Raw genomic sequence first — 21,887 nt, 5'->3', positions numbered from 1 at the left:
AATGGACACAGGTGTGCCTGAGACATTGATCCCCCAGCTCTCCTGGGGCTGCAGCACCTCTAGCCAGCCAAGAATAGTCTTATCCATTTACTCCAGTGTAGCATACAATATTTTTCTATGTCTCCCTTGATTTGAAAAGGGTTAGGAAACATTGCTCTAGAGCATACACTGCTACATCAAATAGTGTAAAAAAAAGAAAAATTAAAGAAAAATTCAATCAAGTCCTTTAAAAATAGCAATAATTTTTTCAGGATGGTAGCTATATTAAGACTTGATTTTAGTTATTAACATTTTCCCTTGGGACTTCCCTGGTGGTACAGTGGTTAAGAATCCGCCTGCCAATGCAGATGACACGGGTTCGAGCCCTGGTCTGGGAAGACCCCACATACCACAGAGCAACTATGCCCATGCACCACAACTACTGAGCCTGCACTCTAGAGCCCACGAGCCACAACTACTGAGCCCTTGTGCCGCAACTACTGAAGCCCACGGGCCTAGAGCCCGTGCTCCACAAGAGAAGCGACCACAGTGAGAAGCCCATGCACTGCAATGAAAAGTAGTCCCCTCTTGCTGCAACTAGAGAAAGCCCACGCGCAGCAACGAAGACCCAACGCAGCCAAAAATAAATACATAAGTAAATAAATTAAAAAAAAAAAAAACCAAACATTTTCCCTTGAGATTGGAGATATGATTTTAGTAAAAAAAAAAAAAAAAAAAAAAAGCAGAAAACATTTTTTACATTTGATCAGCTAAATGCCAACTTTGTATTTCACCTGTTTTCATAACCAACAATTATGTGAACAATCCTAATCATATGCTCTTCGTAACAATTAGTTTTCCACAAAAAGTCACTGCGTTCAAACATGTAACTGTACTCAAGCTCAAGCAGTTCTAAAACTAGAATTTAAGATTATTTATTTATTATTAAGTGGGTAATGACTCTTTAGTAACTAAACAACACATTAGTTCCTGATAATGAGCACAGACATGCGGCGATTCTACACAACACCCAAGAAACTATAACTCAATCCTTTAAAAGCCAAATAGGTTTCACATTCACTTCCTGATTACAATCCTTGCAATAAATTCTGATATGCTGCCTGAAAGAGACCAGGTTATACTTAAGTAGGGGGAAAAACAAAAATAAAGCACTCAACACTTTTTGTGAAATCCAGCAGTCTTAAAGAGGGTGCTTCAAACATCAAGGTGCATAAAAATCACTTGGGGATTTCGTTAAAATTCAGATTCTGATTCAGTAGGACTGGGATGGAGCCTGATATTTCTAAGGAGCTCCAAGCTGATGCTTAGGCTCCTGGTTCACAGACTACATACTGCATACTTGAGAACTTACACCCCTACTTCCATGACACTGGTAAAGATAATGGATAAAAATTTAAAGCAGACACCAATCCTCACCTCATTTAATTTTTATGGTTTCATGAGATTAATCTGGGGGGGGGGATGGTTATTAAACTGTTGATGTTTGAGAGAAACGCAGATAACTTCTGAAAGGTGGGGGCATTAAGAGAGGTTGTAATAATAACAAGGGCAAACACCTACAGAGCACTTACTATGTGCCAGTGAACTGTCTTAAGTACTTCACTTAGATTAACTGATTCTCCTAACACTGTGAGGTAGAAACTATTGCCAGCCCTATTCTACAGAAGGGAAACTGAGTGACAAAGACTTTACTCAGATTGCATGTAACTAATAAATGCCAGAGCCAGGATTTAAATTCAAGCAGTCTAGTTCCAGAGTCTACACTTTTAATCACTATACTAACAGTGTCTTTCCCAAGAACATACAACAACAGAATTAAAATAGCAAATCAAAATGGCTTACTCTTAGAGAAAATGATGCAAGTGTTAGAAGTGTAAAGTGTTAAAGAACAGAGTGAGCAACAGAGGTTCTCTTCAGGTGACTGACCACTGAGGCTTGGTGAACACCATGACTTAACAATATGTAGTATTTTGCTCTATTAGAAATTGTTCTGGACTTCAGCATAATAGCTAAATAGTTGAAAAAAAATTTTTTTTAATTTTTTTTAATGGGAGACCATTTCGGTGGCAAAAATGGGGTTTCACTTCATGGAATAAGCAGTTTGAGACCAATGTCCCAGGGGCGACTAGTAACGAAGAGTTCTGACATCCAGGACCTATAATAGCAGCAGTGGCAGACATAGCTGAAATGACAAGTAATGAAAATTGCTTTAGCAAAAATATTTTGGACTGAAGGGATGAGTAACTAAAAGTAGAAACGTAAGGGACAAAGCATAACATGACCAGGAATTTGATACTGTTCAGTTGAGGGGAAGAAGTGGAAAAATTAAACTGCTATTTCAAACAAAGAAATACAGGAAGGAAACAAACATTAAAGTCCGAATAATTTTTAGGAGAATAAGAACTGGTCATCAGAAAAGATTTTCTAAGCAGTGGTTAAGTGTTCAGACAGTACAGCTGCAGAAGATATAGGACTAAACAGATGGATATGGTCAAACAAAAGTAGATGAGTAATCATCACTTCAATGAGCCCAAATATGAATATGGCTGACCAAGCACAAAAGAGGTCCCAGGAAACAGTACACAGGCCTACAGAATATGCAGAAAGTGAAAATATTAACCCTCAGACATCACATTCATTCATTTGACAAACATTTCTTAAGACACATCATGGGTCTGGCACTATTCTAGGTGCCAGGGATACAGGGGTGACCATACCAGGTCAAAAGCCCTGACTTCAAAGACTTACATTCTAGTGGGAGAAACTAACAGACTTGGAAGAGAATACTGAATATTGAAAGCCTAGAATGAAGCCCTTTAATATAGGAGAATATACAGATCTATTTATGGGGCATAAGTTAACAAAATATTAACCCCTCCTTCCCCAGCAGAGGAAACTCTGTAGCCTGAAGTGTTGCTCATTAAGCATTCTTTGTCCTCTCAAAAAAGACCCTAAAATGATAAATGTATTTAAAATATATCTACAAATCAAGTACAATTTGACTTTTACTTCCAAGAATGGCTATAAGTACTACTCCCAGACAGGCAGCACAATAAGTTGTACTCCTAAGTTTTCCAAATGCAACACTTCTTGGATCAAAACATTTTATTAGTGTAACCATTTTTAAAATAACTGGAAATGCTTCTAAAATATACCACAAAATTATAAGTGGAAAAAGTATCCGAATAAAAGAAAACAAATCTTGAAGTTACAAAAAAGTCAAGATTTGGGCTTGGTGGACTTTAAAAGAATCTCACCAATATTTGATTTTAGCCCCTGACTACCCTAGGCTGTAACACCTGCCTCAGACTGCCAAAAAATTAAGCTCAACTGAGTACAGGTGTCAGTTATTACATGCAAACATTTTAAGAGGCTGTGACACCTTCTGGGTCTTGTCTACCAACACCTACACACTACAGAAAGCTGATTTAAACCTACCACTTCTTTTAAGTGTTTCTTAACGAGCAATCTGTTCTCTCGATACAAATAAGGAGAAACAATATGAAAATACTCGTTTCAACATTAACTATCCTTATAACAATGCATTACACAGTTGGATCTCATTTGCTTTACAATGCTAACATTTTTCTGTGCTACAGTACCCTGGATGTACCTAACATTCTGGAGAACAAATACTGTGATCCCCAAAGTCTGAAAATGTTACTCACTTAAGGTTTTTTGGTTAAAAAACCAAAACCTGTTTTTAATTACAAAATTAAAGTGACTAGCAAGCAAAGATTAGGTGTAAAATGAACTGATTCTCTTTTCACCACACCCTTGCCACAAAAAATGCACGAGTGTAGACTTAGGTACACACTCTGAATCAGTAAATCATATGGGAGAAGTTAAACAATCTGGGAATGTCATTTTGGACCAAAGAAATGCTTCCACAAATAAATTAACTTCATTCCAGTACTCAAAGGGATCTTTAAAGTTACTGCCTACGCAAGTGTTGTCTTACGCTTTATTTCCTGGCACAAGCTCATCTTGAGATTTTAAACCTTCCTGGCTTTTAGATGCATAAGAGACGGCCAGGATTTCAAAAGGTTATCTCTGAATACGATGAGTTGGGAAACAGGCAGGATCTGCCACTGGGTGACCCAACCGAGCCAACAAAATGCTGTCTTAATTTAGTGAGTCCCTGACTTGTAGGAGTTAAAAACTCTCACCCCTTATATTGCGATGACGTAATCTTCCCCACTGCATTTCTCTTGGACTTAAAGGGGAGGACCAAAAAAAAAAAAAAACGAACAAAGAAAATTTCCCCCTAAAGAGAGGAATTAGGCAAACGGCAGAACGACAGTTTCGGGAGGTGGTTAGGTAACTCCCTGAAAGAGAAGCTTCAGCTGAATAAGCAGAGAGAGTTGGAGAAGGAAATGTAAATGGTATTAGGAACTCGACCTAAGGCAGGAATAAAGGAGACCGGAGAAGCGGTGACCAGGCCCACCCCGCGGGACAAGGCGTCGGGCTGCGGGACCGCTGAGGGAGGCGCACGGCAAGCAAAGCCCCGGGCCGTCAGCGAGCCGCGCGCTGCCCGGCCGCCACTTCCCCGCCGCGCTCGCAGTCCGCTCCCCTCCCCCCGCCCGCCGCAAAATGTCCGCGGCGGCGCCCGCGAAGCAGGAAGTCGAAGCCGGGGCGCGGGGGGCAGACCCAGCCTGGGAGCCCGAGTCACCGCCACCCTGCGCACCCCAGGCGCCCGCCAGCGGCTCCGCGGTCCATGGCGCCCCGGACCGCCGCCCGCCCTAGGGGTCCGCGGCGCCGGGGGGAGGGGAGCAGGGCGGTCGGGATGGGTGTGACCCTTTCCTTCCGCCGCTGCCAGGTGACAGCCCGGCCCCGGCCGCGCCCTCGGCCCGGCCCCGGCGTCCCGGCCGCACACCTCTTGGCTGACCTGTGCCCCCCAGCCTTGCCCTCCGAGACCCCCTCCGCTCCGTCCCCCGACAGAACCCGGACCCGCGCGAGCCCGGACGGCGCCGCGCGAGCCCGGCACCCCCCCCTCCACCGCGCGCGCCCCACGATCCGAGGCTTCCAGGGATCCCAGAGATGGGGTGTGCCCCCGGACGGGAAGAGGCCGGGGGCGGCGCGGCGGGGACCGGACTGTAGGCAGGCCGCTCCCGCGGGGAGCCTCGGGCCCCGCACTCACCTCAGCTCCTCCGCCGGGGCGTTGGCAGCAGTGCGCGGGGTCTCCTCGGCTGCCGGACAGGGGCACGCGCCTGACGTCAGCACGCAGGACACGCACGGTTGGGTGCCCGCGGAAAAGGGAGGGACCGGGAGGCGAAAAGAGGCAGAGCGGTTCCGGGCGGGGCCTGAACTCATCCCCTGCTCGGGCTCTGGCCGCCTAACGCGCACGCGCCAGCCAGCGCCGCTTGCTAGTTGGTGTCTGGTATCCGTAACTCTTTCTCCAGTGGTTCCGCTGAATTTGTAATAATGCTATAAACGGTCGTTTGCGAAGCGCTTCCACTAACATGTCTTTTGATCTTTGCAACGTTACAAAGTTTTATCATCCCGATTTTGCAGAGAAGACAGTGGCTACTCAAACAGGGGCAGTGACTTGCCCGAGATCACACTACAAGTGGACAGCCTCCTGACTCCCCAGGCCTGTATTCACTCCGCCTTGGCGTGAGAGCTGAGGCCTCGCTTCTCATCTCTGCCAACAACCCACTGTCCCTCGCTCCAACCACATCGGTCGTCTTTTGGTTTAGAGACTTCCTCCCCACCGAAAGGCCTCGCACTCACCGTTTCTCCTGGCTTCCTCCTCTTCAGCCCTTCCGTTGGCTTTCAGCCTTCAAATGTCACTGCCTTCCTGATCATCCTATCCACACAGCACCTGTTTATCATGTGTCTTTCCGGCTAGTGTGCAAACTTCGGGAGAATAGGAACCTTCTCTGTCTTTTCTCAGATGTTTCCCAGTGTTAGAGGGAAATAGCTTATCTTAATAATAGTTCGTTTATTGATGACTACCACAGTTATTTGGCCAAGAAAAACACCTATTTCCAATATAGTTAATAGTCGTATTTTCTTTTGGACTTTTTAATTACACAAGAAGAATGACTACATTTTTTGAGTGTTCACTATAGGTAGGGTGCTAACAGGTTTGCATGTAATAGTAGGTAATATAAAATTCATAACCACCCTATAAGTTAAGAACTATTACCCCCACTTATTGATGCATGAAGGTGTTAAGGGACTTACCCAATGTCACCGAGCCAGGCAGTAGCAGAGCTGGGACTTGAACCCAAGAGGCTGGCTCTAGTTGACCTACATACTACCTAGCAGGTTTATTGCAAAGAAATCAGGAGATAAGCTTCAGCTGTAGTCCTACCCCTAGTGATGCCAACTATTAACATTTTGGTGTACACCTTTCCAGATATTCACAGATATAGATACATGTATACACATTTGTTGCACAAAGACAGATTGTACTCTGCATTTCTCTCTCAAAACTACATTGTGAGCATCTTTCCATGTCAAATAAAGCATCATTTTTAAAGGTTTCATTCTACTATATGGGCATTACAGTGTTTATTCAATCAATCTCCTACTGTTGGAATTTAGGTTATTTTTGGCTACTGTAAATTTTTGACTCTTGTAAAGATGCATGAGCTTAATTTCTTAAACTTGAGGGAAAACTGGTTGTTTTCTCCCCCTGCAAGACCAGTTGGCAGTGACCTTTCCTCCACCCCATCTTACAATTCCATCAGTGTCCCCAGACAGTGTCTGCCCTTTCCATCAGCAGCAATATCTTGTGAGGTGTCACCCAACCCACTTGGCTTTTCCTGCCTTTATTCTGAAGACAAGGACTCACTTAGCACTTTGTCTATCATGTTGTCAGGTTTTTGTCAGAAGGACCTCCCCAACATTTTCACAGCCCCCAAGGCAATAGTGTTACTATTTGACCCCAGTCTACACCTTCCCCTGCTGCCAGCCCAGACCCCCACCTCCTAGTGCCCCTTCCCCACAGCACCACTGGCTGCAGCTGCTTCATATTGGCAGAAGGGGCAGCCTGTGGGTCTCCAGGCCTCCTTCCCCTGTGGTTACCAGCCCAGGGTCCGTTCCTTCTTCCTTTGGTAACAGCACTTCCACTTCTCCTGGGGCAAGCCTTCCCCCAGTTCTCAATCCCTGTGGCTCTAGAGGAGATGTCTACCCCTAGTTACAGGGATAGACATGTGACCCATGCTTGGCCAATCAGCATTTTAGAGGGCCCTCTTGCCACAGCATCTCAGCAATGGGCGTATGACACAATGAGAACCACAATGAGAAATGAGCCTTAGGTCAATTCTGAGCCTTTGGTCAGCACTGTCCAGTTGAATGAATCTATCTTCTGAGGGCAGGATGTACTCATGGCACTGCTGGTGGCCATCTTCCCACTGTAAGGCAAGAGACTACCTGAGAATGAGTCCAAGACAGAGGGCAAAACAGAGCTGAGAGATGGGACAGTGAAACCAAGTCCTAGGAGCATTGTTTGAGCCCTTGGATCCAGTCTTGCTTCAATTTTCAGTCATATTAGCCAATAAATTCCCTCTACTGCCTGCAGTGGAAGCACAAAGTCCTAACCACTGGACTGCCAGGGAATTCCCTGGATCTCAATTCTTATTAGGTCACTTCCCAGTTCAGGAAACCCCAATGTTTTCTCCTTGCCTTCAAAATAAAATTCAAAGTCCTTTAGCCAGGTATTCTATGTCCTCCATGATCTGGCACCAACTTGCCTTTTCAAAGTTATTTCCCTTTCCCTTCTGTATTAGAGTTCTCCAGAGAAACAGAACCAATAGGAGATTGGATGGATAGATAGATAAATAGATAGACAGAGATCTACATCTATCTATATCTATAATATTTATCTATATTTCCTATTAGATATGAATCTATCTACCTGAAGAGATTTATTATACACAATTTATCACACAATTGTTGAGGCTGATAAGTCCCAAGATCTGCAGGGTGAGTTGGCAAGCTGGCGACCCAGGAACTGGTATAGTTCCAGTCCAAGTCCGACAGCCTAGGAACCAGAAGAGCCAATGTTTAAGTTGCAGTCCAATGGCCAGCAGGCTTAAGACCCAGGAAAAGTCAATGTTTCAGTTTGAGTCCAAAGCCAGGAAAAATTCTTCCTTACTCAAGGGTGGATCAGCTTTCTGTTCTATTTAGGCCTTCAACTGATTGGACGAGGCCCACCACATTAGGGAGTGCAATCTGCTCTACTCAGATATTAATATCATCCAGACACATCCAAAATAATGTTTGACCAAATATCTCAGCACCCCATGGCCCAGTCAAGTTGACATATAAAACTAACCATCACAGGACTTCCCTGGTAGAGCAGTGGTTAAAGAATCCGCCTGCCAATGCAAGGGACACAGGTTCGATCCCTGGTCCGGGAAGATCCCACGTGCCGCGGAGCAACTAAGCCTGTGTGCCGCAGCTACTGAGCCTGCGCTCCAGAGCCCGTGGGCCACAACTACTCAGCCTGTGCACCACAACTACTGAAGCCCACGCACCCTAGAGCATGTGTGCCACAACTACAGAGCCCGCGTGCTGCAACTACTGAAGCCCGCGCACCTAGGGCCCGTGCTCCACAACGAGAGAAGCTACTGCAATGAGAAGCCCGCGCATGGCAGCAAAGAGTAGCCCCCGGTCGCCACAACTAGAGAAAGCCTGGGCGCAGCAACAAAGACACACGCAGCCAAAAATTTTTTTTAAAAGAAAATAATTTAAAAATAATACTAAAATAAAATAAATCATCACAACTTCCATCACACACCTTATGCTGAAGCTAGACTAAATTACTTAGTATTGTGCGTGCAGGTACCATGATTTCTGGCCTCTGTGCCCCTGCTCATGCTGTTCCCCTTGCCTGGAACAGCTTTCCTGCTCATCCAACCTACCTGTCCAGTCCCACTCTCCGTTCCACCACGAACTGTACCTTTTGCCAACACTGTCCTTGTGTCCCTTCCCACCTCTGTGACTCTGCAGATTCAGTGGTTCCCTTCTCTGTTTGCCAAACTCCTTTTCTTCAAGGACTAGCCTAGATCTCAGCTCTGAAAGCTTCGCTGACAACCCCAGGCACCAATTATTCCCATTACACTTGGTATTTAAAGCATACCATATTGGAATCATCTGTATCTGTGCTAACTAAACCATTAGGCCGTGAGCAGGCAGGGGCCTTATCTTACTCATTGTTGTTTCCTTTTACCTAATTTCCCGGCACTCTGCCAGCCCTCAAAAATGTTTGATAAACAGTGAATGAATGAGAGTCATCCACCTCTTCCACAAAGCCTGCTCTGCTTCTTGCCGCCAAAAGTGATCTCTGGGACTTCCCTGGTGGCGCAGTGGTTGAGAGTCTGCCTGCCAGTGCAGGGGACACGGGTTCGAGCCCTGGCCTGGGAGGATCCCACATGCCGCGGAGCAACTAGGCCCGTGAGCCACAACTACTGAGCCTGCGCGTCTGGAGCCTGTGCTCCGCAACAAGAGAGGCCGCGATAGTGAGAGGCCTGCGCACCGCAATGAAGAGTGGCCCCCGCTCGCCGCAACTAGAGAAAGCCCTCGCACAGAAACGAAGACCCAACACAGCCAAAAATAAATAAATAAATAAATAAATTTATTTTTAAAAATTAAAAAAAGTGATCTCTGCCTCTTCTAAACTCCCACAGCACTTATCTGAGGATTTCTTTGGGCCTCGCCCTCCTCTGTCATGTTTACCCATGCTTCCTCTGCCTGACTGTAAGCTCCCAGGGGCAGGCTCAGTGTGGGGCACATCTTCATGCCCCTAAGAGTGCTCTTCAGGTGCCTTAACTGTAGTGAGCACTTAAACACTGGCTGAATGAGAGAAGCCTCAACACTGCGTTCTCAAGAACACAAATCCTCTACCTTCTCCCCAGAGCCTGCCAAGATTACTACAGGAGGCTCCATATTAAAGAGGCTCTCCTTTGTCGCCTTCAGTCTTAGGATTTACATGAGAAAATCCTAATTTAAGACCTTTCTAGGCGGGGACTTCCCTGGTGGCGCAGTGGTTAAGAATCCGCCCGCCAATGCAGGGGACAGGTGTTCAAGCCTTGGTCCGGGAAGATCCCACATGCCGTGTGCGCCACCACTACTGAGCCTGCGCTCTAGAGCCCGTGTGCCACAACCAGTGAGCCCGCGAGCCACAACTAGTGAGCCCATGTACCACAACTACTGAAGCCCGTGCGCCTCGAACCTGTGCTCCACAACAAGAGAAGCCACTGAGATGAGAAGCACGTCCACTGCGACGTATGAGTAGCCCCCATTCACCACAACTAGAGAAAGCCCACATGCAGCAACAAAGACCCAACGCAGCCAAAAATATTTAAATAAATAAATAAATTTATTTTTTAAAAAAAGACTTTCTGTGCGATTCATAGGCGATAAAATTATCAAGAAAATCAAGGAAGTGATTATTGTAAAAATCCGGCTACTGGCTGCCTCTAAAGGAGGTTGTAACCTGGAATGGATGGGGGAGTGCAGGGTTGGTGGGATGGTATTGACAATGTTCTATTTCGTGACCTGGGTGACGATTACATGGATGTTTGCTTTATAAGCATTCATTGTACTGTACATGTGTTTTATGTGCTTTTTTTCTCACGTGTAATATTTCATAAAAATTAAGGTTAGAAATAATTAAATAAAACAAAAATAAAGCCTCACTGGTGTTACTAGAAGGCTGATGCTGTTGTGTAAATTTCTATCACTCAGACTCAAGCCTTCCCTTCCATTCTGATTTACAGGCTGGTCTTTCCCTCCTCTGACTGGTCACGGCCCAGGCCTTGCCAGCAGCTCCATTTTGCTGCTAGGACTCCAGATGTGCTCCTGCTTCAGCCTGCCACACCTTAGGGGGCTAGAGCTGCTGCAGCTGCAGCCTACTCCAAGGGCTTCGACCTCACCTCCTACCCTTCCTGCAGCCCCTCCTGCTGCCCAGCCTCCCTCCTCCACTTTGTGCCACATCATTATGCTTGTCCAGGGACCTGGACCCTTCTTGGAGTCAGAGAAAGGAGAGGAACTGACCGAACCTGTTTCCTACTTGCCTTTTCTCTAACCGGCCCAGGCTTGCCTCCTTCCCTTCATCTCTGTTACACATTTCTGGTGGAGATAATCTGGGTCACTGAAGAAGCATGGATGAGATGAGATAGGGAAGAGAAAAATCTAGAAACAACTGAGCAACTTCTTCCCCATCCGGTAGGGTTTGGTAAGAACCCAGAGGCACATGGCACAATGATGAAGTTTTAACTTGAAAATGACCTGAGAATCACTCATATGGACTAACTGGCCATGGGCACATTGTCACCAATATTCAACAGTCAGTAGGTGTCTATTATGTACTAGGTACCTTGGAGGCAAAGGTGAACAATAGGCCCCTGCTTAACCCCTTCAGTGGCTTCTCCTGGCTCTTGCCCATCTCTCCGACCTCCTCTGGACCACCCACTCACTCACTCACTGGGCTCCAGCTATGTTGCCCTCTTTGTTATTCCTCAGACATATCTGAGCCTCCTGTGCCTACCCCAGAGCCTTGCGCTTGCCGTTCTCTCGCCTGTTCCGCATGTGCCTGCTCCTTTCCACCCACAGGTCTTTGCTCAAATATCACCTCTTCAAGAAGACCTCCTCCCCACCCAGCTTCAGTGGCACCTCCAACCCACTCTCACACCACATGGCTTTACTTCCTTCCTAGAGCTTATCACTATCCAAAATGATCTCACCTCTTTATTTTTCCCATCACCACTGTACCCTCAGTGCTAGAATATAGTGCACACTCATAAATGACTGTTGAAAAAAATACAATGAATGAAGGAGATACAATCCCTGCTCAAAGAATTAAGGTCACATAGTGGGACAAACAATAATCAAAATAAGTGCTACTATGAGGTGTGTACAAGGATCTGGGGGAATAAGAAGAGTATTCACAATAGTTATATGTAATATTTATTAAGTACTTCCTAAGTTCCAGGTATTGTTCTAAGTATTTAATATGTATTATCTCATTTGAAATTCACAAGAACTCTGGAATATAGAAACCCTGATCTCCAACAAAAATGAAGAATGAAGAGGTTAGTAACACGTGGCCAAAGTCATACAGCTGGTAGGTGGATTCAAACCCAGAGATGATCAAGAAAGATTTCCAAAAGGAGCGAGGTTTAATCTGAGTCTAGAGGACTTGCACAGACTGGTCAGGCCAGGGTGGGGCGTGCTGACAGAACAGAAAGATTCCTGGTAGAAAGAACAGGCATGTCAGGTTCACAGGCATGGAAAAGCAGGATGCTCAGGGGACAGATGAACTGCACAGACATAATGTTGAACATAGGAAGCCGGACACAAAAGGGTATATACTGTATTACTCCACTCGGTTCAGAAACAGGCAACACTACTCTAGAGCAATAGAAATCATAACAGAGTTACTTTTGGGGGGGTTGATGACTAGGAAAGGGCATGAGGGAGACTTCTAGGGAGCTGGTTAAATTCTGTATCTTCATCTGGAAGGTGGTTAGAGGAGTATGCCCACTTTGGATAAATTCATCGAGTCATACAATTAAGATTTGCACACTTTACAGGATGCGTGCTATATTTAAACCTTAAAAATTAAAGGTCACTACATCAGTAGTATTGGCCTAAAAACTAAAACACTTGGGATTTTTTTTAAGAAGTGTACAATTTTTTCAATGATGAGGTTTAATGCCTGTGGATAAGGTAAGCAATGAGGAGAGGGGTGGGGAGGAGTGGGAAGATAAAAACAGGATTTTATGTGGAGAAATGAGAAATGAGAAGACAGAGCTGTTTGAGAGAGGGGCTCAGAAGGAAAGAACAAGATCAAAGGGACAGCTGAGAAGGAATCACTCACTGAATCTTCCCGTAGCCAAGCAGATTCAGATACAATAACATTTATTGAATATTTCTGTGCTTTCGGTGCTGTGCTAGGGTGTCGCTAGCTGGGAATGAGACAGAAACGAGACAGGTGTGGGAACTGGAGCTCAGAGAGGTGACATGACTTGTCTGAGATCACACACCTCTTAAGTGCTGGAGTTACCTTTGCTAGAAACATCCCATTTGTGCTCCTAAGACAGGGCTCCAAAACACTAAGTACTGGCCCCAATTGAAGGCGGAGTTTTGGCTCAGAGGAAGTGAAGGGGAGGCCCTGGCTGCTTTGGTGGTGTTGGTGGCTTCCTGCCCAGAAGACACACCCAGCTTCAAAATCACTATTCTGGGCAGTCAGGTTGTTGCTAGGCACCAAGGGGGCCCTGGAGCTTTCAAGCAGAGCCAGCCAAAGGCAGTTAACCTCACCTCACTGCAATGTCAGGTACAGAACAGAGAAGAAAGCCAGCCACCCCAGTGAAGCCTGAGTGAAGCCTTCCTCTTTTGGGGGGTCTTATTTTCATCATCATCTCCAGCTTTAAACAGGAATTAATAATCTCCCTCCCTCCCCCCTCCCCAATGAAATGCTTCTTTCCCATGAATTCTAGTTATTTGTGTTCACTAGAAGGAAGCCCCTTAAGGCAGGCAGCAACCATGTGTCTCCTACAAAAATTAAGCTATTCCTAGAAGATCAGTCATGTGCAGGTCTCGTGTTGGAGGCCAAGAGCAGAGATTCCCTCTACGTGGGGTTCACAATCTGCTTGGGGACACGAACTAGGCACCGCATTACAGTGTGAGACTTAGAACAGGGCATGGCACGTTGCGTACACAATGCGTATTCGCTGAATGAACAGGGACTTAGAACTAAAGGGAAGGTGTTATAGGAGCTCACAGGAGGGATTCAAATGCTGGTTCAAGGCAGAAATCAAAGAAGGCTTCACGAAGGTGACCATGGCTATCTGCGTCACAAAGAATGAATAGGAGTAGGCTGGCAAAGATGAGGGGAGGCGTAGAGATGGGGCATTTCGGGCCAAGGGAAAATGGCCAATAAATGCATGGTGGTGGGTGGAAAATGCTTAGCAAAATAGTCAACTCATTGTCAAGGGCATTGTATTGAGCTGCCTGTGGAAACTGACCACACATGGTGCTCCTAGGAAGGCCAGTTACACTTGAATTCTCCAGCCGCCACCACCATTTTCATGCACTCCTCATGGCCCCCACACCCCCCGGAGTTGGCTTCCTTTCCAACAGCCAGGGCCTGGCACCCACTCACTGCTCAGGGAGTAGCTGCCCAACAGATGACATATTTTTCCATGACTCTAGCCAGTTGCTAGGAATCTCATATTACCTTGTGGTCAGAACACTGGTTTTCACCAGTAGCCATCTGGCAGGAGCATTTTTCAATAACTAGATGCAATTATTCTCTTGTGGAACTGGAGTCAATATAATCACAAAGGGAAAATTAGACATATGAGACATTTTAGAAATGCTTCCCTCCAGCTCCTCTACATCGTCCTCCTCTTGCCCTGTCACTCACAGGATTTAAAGTGTTTAGGGTTCTTTAGAATTGGGGTCTAGATTGACTCAGAAATGACAATGACTGGCATTGGTGGTAACTACTCGACTGCGTGCAGAAGGCACAGGAATCATCTTGCGGAGTGGCGACAGAGACAGGGAATGACTGTATTCCAAATCCCCACAGGGCTCTTGAAACACTTCAAGTTGGTTTACTCTTTAGTATCCAGGCAGTGTGACCTCATGGCAAGGGCCCGGGACTAGAGCCAGACGAAATGGAGATGAACTCAAGCTTCTCCTCTTACTGGGTTGGTTTGGGGTAAGGATTTGCATCTGTAAGTTCACTTCCATGAGAAAGCGTTGGTACCACAGGGTTGCTGGGAGACGGCGCTGGGCATTGTGCTAGTTCTGGTTTGAGGTTCTGGTTCTGTAACTTACCTCCCTAAACCTCACTTATGCTTTGGAGATTTGACTCCATACCTGAATCCTCTACCTTGCTTTTTTTTTTTTTTAAATGAAAGCTTCTTTATTTATTTATTTTTGGCTGTGTTGGGTCTTCGTTTCTGTGCGAGGGCTTTCTCTAGTTGCGGCGAGCGGGGGCCACTCTCCATCGCGGTGCGTGGGCCTCTCTCTCACTGTCGCGGCCTCTCGTTGCGGAGCACAGGCTCCAGATGCGCAGGCTCAGTAGTTGTGGCGCACGGGCCTAGTTGCTCCGCGGCATTTGGGATCCTCCCAGACCAGGGCTTGAACCCATGTCCCGTGCATTGGCAGGCAGATTCTCAACCACTGCGCCACCAGGGAAGTCCTACCTTCCTTTTTTTTTTTTTTTTTTAATATTTTATTTTTGGCTGAGGTGGGTCTTCGTTACTGCACGCAGGCTTTCTCTGGTTGCAGCGAGCGGGAGTTGCTCTTCATTGTGGTGCGCGGGCTTCTCATTGTGGTGGCTTCTCTTGTTGCGGAGGACCAGCTGTAGGTACGCGGGCTCAGTAGCTGCAGGCTCAGTAGTTGTGGCGCACGGGCTGAGTTGCTCTGTGGCATGTGGGATCTTCCCGGACCAGGGATCAAACCCGTGTCCCCTGCACTGGCAGGCAGTAAACCTCTGTATGTTGACAGCAAAAGACAGCTAAGGCTTATTGGACATGAAAAATATACATACTAAACATGCATAACATATTTTGTGTAAATAAGAAGGGATATACGGGGATGTCGGTCCAGTGGTTAAGACTCTGCACTTCCACTGCAGGGGGCGCGGGTTTGATCCCTGGTTGGGGAGCTAAGACCCCACATGCTACACGGCGTGGCCAAAAAAAAAAAAAAAAAGGGGGAGGGAATATACATATTTGTGTGCACATGCATGTATATCTGCTTACATAATTTATATTTTCTGGAAGGATGCGTAAGAAACTTAATGGGAAGAGAGCCTTTAAATTTTCCATTTATACCCTTCTATACTATTGGACTTTTCTATACACATGCAAATGTATTTTATAACCTTAAACAATGTCAACAGGAGTTACCATTTGGACCCTTTTTGGTTTTTTCATACTTTTTGTGTGAAGTGAATCTAAGAAATGTTATTTTAAATGGTAACATAAAGATGAGAAAAGCCAAAGAAACATCTTGCACACAGGAGATTGCAGACATGATGGAAAAAGCCCAAGGCTAAGGGGACAGAAATCCAAGGCTCAGATTCTAGCTCTACCACTTATGAGCCAAGATGCTTAACTGCCGGTTCTCAGTTTTCTCATCTGTAAAGCAGGTGTATTTACCTGAATAGGTAACCTCACATGAGTTAGGATTAAATGAATCAAGAATGCATCTAGTCTAGATCCTGGCACACAGTCAACCATCCCAATAAAACATTCTCAAAGTTGGAGGCATAGTATTAATCTTCCTACCAAAACGCTTCTTAAGATTTCCCAGAGTAAGTGGCATTACCCAAACACGTAAAGGAAACACATCGTACAACAGGGGGAATATAGCCAATATTTTGTAATAACTGTAAGTGTAAAATAACCTTTAAACATCGCATAAGAATTTTTTTAATTAAAAAAGAAAAAAGGAACCATAAAGCCCAATTCATACAACTTTTCCAATAGCTTTCTCAATTCAACATTAACCTTAAGAGACCATGGACCTGAGGGTAATCTGTGGCATGTCTGGATGAACTCTCCTCCTTAAAATCAGTGGTTTTCAACCAGGGGCAAACTTGCCCCCAAGGAACATTTGGCAATGTTTGGAGACATTTTGGTTGTCACATCTAGGGGGTGTTACTTTTAACTAGTGAGCAGAGGATAAAGATGCTGCTGAATATCCTATAATCCATAGGACAAGTCCCCACAAAAGGGAATTACCTGGTCCCAAAGTGCCAAGGTTGAGAAAAACCAGTGCTAAGTGCACTCAATCCAGGAAACCTCAGCTGTTTTGTAATAAAACCCCCAAAGTGAAAACTTTTTGGTCCACCTGTAAACGCTGGTCCTTTACTTGCATGCTAAATTCTAGGCCATCGAAGCAGCTGAGAAACTGGAGCAGGTCAGGAAATTCCTTAACACCAGGAGTTCCTAATGCCTACAGACTAAAGGAAATACCTTCAGAATGTTTGGAACAAACTGAAGTACTGAAGATACAACACTATTAGAGTTCCTCCTTTGCCAATGTTAAATTTTACTCCTAGAATTTAGAAAGCTTAACCCAGTGGATGAAAGGCACAGTGAGTTCACCTACCTGTATGTTCACTATTCCCCAAACACTGTACGCCCTCACATCCCCATGCCTTTGCAAAAGGTGCACCTTCTGTCCAGTGATCTCCTACTCCTAAAGTTCAATTAAAATGCCACTTCCCTTAGCTATTTCCTCTTTGCTTTTAACATTTTTTTTCAATAGATCTTTATTGGAGTATAATCGCCTCACAATACTGTGTTAGTTTCTGTTGTACAACAAAGCGAATCAGCCATATGCATACACATATCCCCATATCCCCTCCCTCTGGAGCCTCCCTCCCACCCTCCCCATCCCACCCCTCTAGGTCATCATGTTTCTTAGTGCTCTCTCAAAACCAGATGCCAAAAGGAAAACTAACTTTACTCTAGCACTTCTAATGATATATTTGGATAGCTTCTTCCTCTCCTCAAAAACTATACATTTCCTTCAAACTTGGTTTTATAGTATTTATATGCTAGCATCTAGAAGAGTCCCAAAGGCACAGGAAGTACTAAACAAACATCAGCAGAATCAACACGAGTTCCAGCATGGAGTTAACCAGCTCCTATCCCAAAAGATTAGTTTCCGAATTGGTACCAAGTGTGTTACAGGAGCGGATCTACAAATCCCAAAGCCAGGCCGCAGAGGCAGAAAGGTTCCTCAAGACTGGGTCATGCTGGGGAAGCAGCTGCTGTTTCCTCTCTTTCTGTCACAACCAGAGCTACTGCTCTGTCTCAGCTGTCAACCAAAGTACAGGCCTCCACACACACAAAGCCAGGATGACCTCTGTTTCGGGAAGAGCAGAATTGTCAGATGGTTGAGTGAGTTCTCTTACAGGAAGACGAGCTGTAGAACAAAGGTGACGAAAATGGAGAAAGAGCAAATCAAACAGCCCTGCCTGAGAGTTACCTCTTATGACCCTGTTTTACCCCTCTCAGTTTTGTCCAATTTAAATTCTGACTTTGAAAACAAAGGCCAGGCCTGTTCCTATTTCCCAGCTCAGCGAATGCCACATAGTTCTTATCTCGAGCTCACATCTACTCCAGATAATTATCTCACCTTTCTCAAATGCTGACTACTAAGAGCTAAACTGGTAAATCATCAAAGGACATTTTTACTAAAAACAGAACTTTAATATTTCAAGGACATCCCAAATGAGTTACTGGTGGGGTTACAGAAGCTTCCATTCATGCCACCACCACAAGAATCAAGAATATTAAAGTTGAAGCAATCACCCCTTTGGATACATAAAAACAATATATTAAAGCATGTCACAAAGTGCAAAAAAGGAGGCATTCGGCAGAGCAAAAACAAGCAGCAGGCTGACTGTCCTTACAAGAGGGCAGAGAAACTCATTCTGGAGTTCACAGTCCCAGGAAATAGAGCTGCTTCAGCCAAAACAAGGTTTTGGTTAATTCTTATTACAGCTAGTCAAAGGCAAGCTCAAAGAAAACCGAGGTTCAGATTTCCCATGACTGCAGTTGGATCTTGTAACAAAGAGAGCCTTTGGTTACTTCTCACATGTAGGCTGAGCAAGGAGCAAGCAGTAGGATTTAGCCAGTGATTCTGACCCCAGGCTGACATCTCTGTGCCCGAGCTCTGAGCTCCTCAGGGAGGAAGGCCTGGAATTGCTCCTGCACCAGTATTTCCACAATCTGCTCCTTTGTGTGAATATCAGGTCTCAGCCACTGTCCAGCAAGCTCCTGGAGATGTCTGAGGACATCCCTGGGGCCAGCTGCATCCTCATAGCGGAACTGCCGGAACCTCTGCCTGGAGGCCGCAGGGTTGAGAGGACTCCCTCGTGGCACAGTCTCAAGGTCTTCTGCAGAGTTTTCATCGAGGCTCTCTGGTGGAACCTGGACCTGGGGAAGTGCTATCAGGACAACTTCTGGCTCCCCAGCCATCCTCTCATTTGGTGATGACCTTATTTCATCATTCTGGATTTCTCTATTTCTTTGTATCTCTGGGTACCCTTCAGTCTCCATTCTAGAACTCTGGAAAAGGATTTCTCAGACTCCTAGGCACAAAGAGAAAAGTCAGAGTCAGCAAAAACAAAGGATGTTAAAACCTCTTTGATCACATGGATCTGGTCCAGACCTAGGTTCCATCAACTTTTCAAACTTAACGGGGTTTCTTAATAAAGCTACTAGAGGGACTTCCCTGGTGGTCCAGTGGTAAAGAATACGCCTTCCAATTCAGGGGACACGGGTTCGATCCCTGGTCTGGGAACTAAGATCCCACATGCTGAGGGGCAACTAAGCCCACGTGCACCACAACTACAGAGCCCACATGCTCTGGAAGCTGCACGCCACAACTGCAGAGCCCACGCATCCTGGAGCCCGCGCACCACAACTAGAGAGAGAAAACCCACATGCCACGACTAGAGAAGCCCGTATTCCTCAACGAAGATCCCACGTGCTGCAACCAGGACCCGATGCAGCCAAAAAATAATAATAATAATAAATAAATAAACTGTTAAAAAAAAAAAAGCTACTAGAAATTGTTTTTGTTTCCTCTTGCTGGATCAACTGACACAATTGAGAAAATGTATCAATAGTTTACTAAAATGTAAGATGTAGATTCTCAAAGAAGAAAGAATGAAGAATGCTGGCCTTGCTAGCTGGAAAATCTTTCATCCATTTTTTCCCCCAATACAAACATATACGCATATGATTTGTAGGGGAAATCTTTAAAATCATGGGTGTTTGCTTCCTCCAGCCCCTTTTATGGAGCATTTGCTATGTCCAAAAGCAAATTATGAAGGAGTGCTAAAATAGAGGAGAAAAAGGTCTGTTCATTTACATCCAACTCTACTGTCTTTTCCATGTCCCCCCATCTCTTTCATGAGAATGAAAGAAAAGCAAGTGTTTAAAATACTTTAGGGGACTTCGCTGGTGGTGCAGTGGTTAGGATTCCATGCTCCCAAGGCAGGGGGCCCGGGTTCAATCCCTGGTCTGGGAACTAGATCCCGCATGCATGCCCCAACTAAGAGTTCACATGCTGCAACTAAGGAGCCAGCGACCCACAACTAAGGAGCCCGCCTGCTGCAACTAAGACCCGATGCAACCAAATAAATAAATTAAAAAAAAATTTTTTTTTTAAAAAAAGGTATTTTAGGAGCTACCATCAGGGTGGAGTCTAAGGCAACTTAAAAAAAAAAAAAAAGGAAAAAAGCCTTTATCTTAAGATCAAGATCCTAAGCTCCCACCGAGTATGGGAAATTGAACTTGTCAGAAGCCTAGCAGCATACATTTCCGACTCATCGGATGCTTGACAGCTCCAGGATTAGCAAACCAGCTGTAGTGGGAGGAAGGAGGATAGGGGTCAGGTGGGCAAATCAAATACCTGTGAAATGTTGGGAAGAAAGGTTTTGCTTCATTTGGGCTACAGCCCCAGTCTAAAGAGGGATTATTTACAGGAAAACCACATCCTATGTTAATTTATTTAAAAGAAAAAAAAAAGAGACTTCAGATGACAGTATAAAAATGACTATATTAATTTTCACACACGGAATGTCCAATCATAGATCATAACCCCTGTGATGAAGCCACTTTACAAGGATCATCTTTTTTAAATTAACACCACCTCTCCCAAGGATTAGTACGTTTAAAATCTCTCCTTCGTCAAAGATTCTCAAATCTGTTTCCTGCGCAACAACTGACAGAAGCCAACAATCACAACACTGACCAGATGACGTGAATTAAATGGTTCTCGGCTCCTAATCACCTCTTCTCTAAACATTTACTGACCCATTTTCTAGGAGCCTTGAATTGATTCTAGACCCCGTCACAGAGATATTCTTGGAGTACACCACTTCTTCTCATGTTATCTACATTTTTATTCAATCAACAGGGTGTGCTCATCCCCAAAAGTAAGTTGTTAACTAATCCAGGTGATAAGAAGGACAAAAGCAGAATATCTCCAAATCTCAGGAGTGCCTTCAATAAAAAGGAAATATTTAATCAAGGAAAGGTTGGATGAAACACTGTAGGAAAGCAAAATCTTGGTAACAACTTAAGCCATCAACAGGGAAATGATTCAATAAAGTACTGTCACCCACTCAGTGGAATACTATGCAGCCTCGTAAGGAATGAAGGAGGCCTATGAGAGCTGATATGTAAAGCTGTCCATAACACAGCACCCCGTGACCAAGGTGCAGACAGATCAGTATATGTAGTATGATCCCATCTGGGGAAATTAAAAATACATACACATAAGCATATATGACCGGATATATCCCCAAACAGTACCTGCTTCTGAGGAGCAAGAACAGTAAGAGGGAAACATTTTTTCTTCTATCTTTCTGTACTGTTTTCTTTTTAACTACACCTATATTACTTTCGCGACAACTCAAGAGGAAGAAACTTTTCAGGTTTTCCCCTCCTGCTCAAACCCTTTCTGCGTGAAAACCCCTGATCCACTTAGAAAAACACCCTTTTACTAATTCTTCTAGTTCCTAGCACCAGAGGTTTTTACAACAAGCTCGACTTTTAGGAACAGTCTCAATTGTCAGTAGGCCAGTTTTCAAGGCTGGCTCTGAAAGATGGACCAGCTCCACGATTTACCCAGCTTCTAAATCCTATCCGTTATTAGAAGCCCACCTGCCAGACAGAATGCTTACCCTCACCAGTTAATAACTCCAGTTTACGACACCCTTATTTCCTACCTGACACTGTGCTGAGCGTTTCACATTCTCTACGTGATCCTCTTAGCCACTCAGGTTAAATTCTTGATAGGACTCTCTACCGCCCCGGTTATCTCCATTAACGGCAGCCTCCGCCGCTACACTTGTTGAACTTTACAAGCCAGATACTGCGCAACAGCTT

General features: G+C 45.1%; 1 protein-coding gene across 2 annotated transcripts in view; it reads right to left on the bottom strand.

Annotated features, from left to right (window-relative positions):
* CDC42 (cell division cycle 42) overlaps positions 1-5,236 on the bottom strand; it is a 44,556-nt gene extending 39,320 nt beyond the window's left edge. Inside the window, exon 1 of one of the 2 annotated variants that reach the window (XM_068539111.1) lies at positions 5,141-5,236. The gene's annotated coding sequence lies outside the window, so the exon portion shown is untranslated. Of the gene's footprint in view, positions 1-4,169; positions 4,861-5,140 lie in introns of those variants that run through there. The other variant, XM_068539112.1, reaches the window with a different exon arrangement.
* Between the last annotated feature and the right edge of the window lie 16,651 nt (positions 5,237-21,887).

This window comes from Eschrichtius robustus, chromosome 3 (genome assembly GCF_028021215.1).
Source record: "Eschrichtius robustus isolate mEscRob2 chromosome 3, mEscRob2.pri, whole genome shotgun sequence".
NCBI classification, from domain to species: domain Eukaryota; kingdom Metazoa; phylum Chordata; class Mammalia; order Artiodactyla; family Eschrichtiidae; genus Eschrichtius; species Eschrichtius robustus.
Note: the sequence above shows the minus strand (reverse complement) of the source record. Positions and strands in the feature narration are given on the sequence as shown.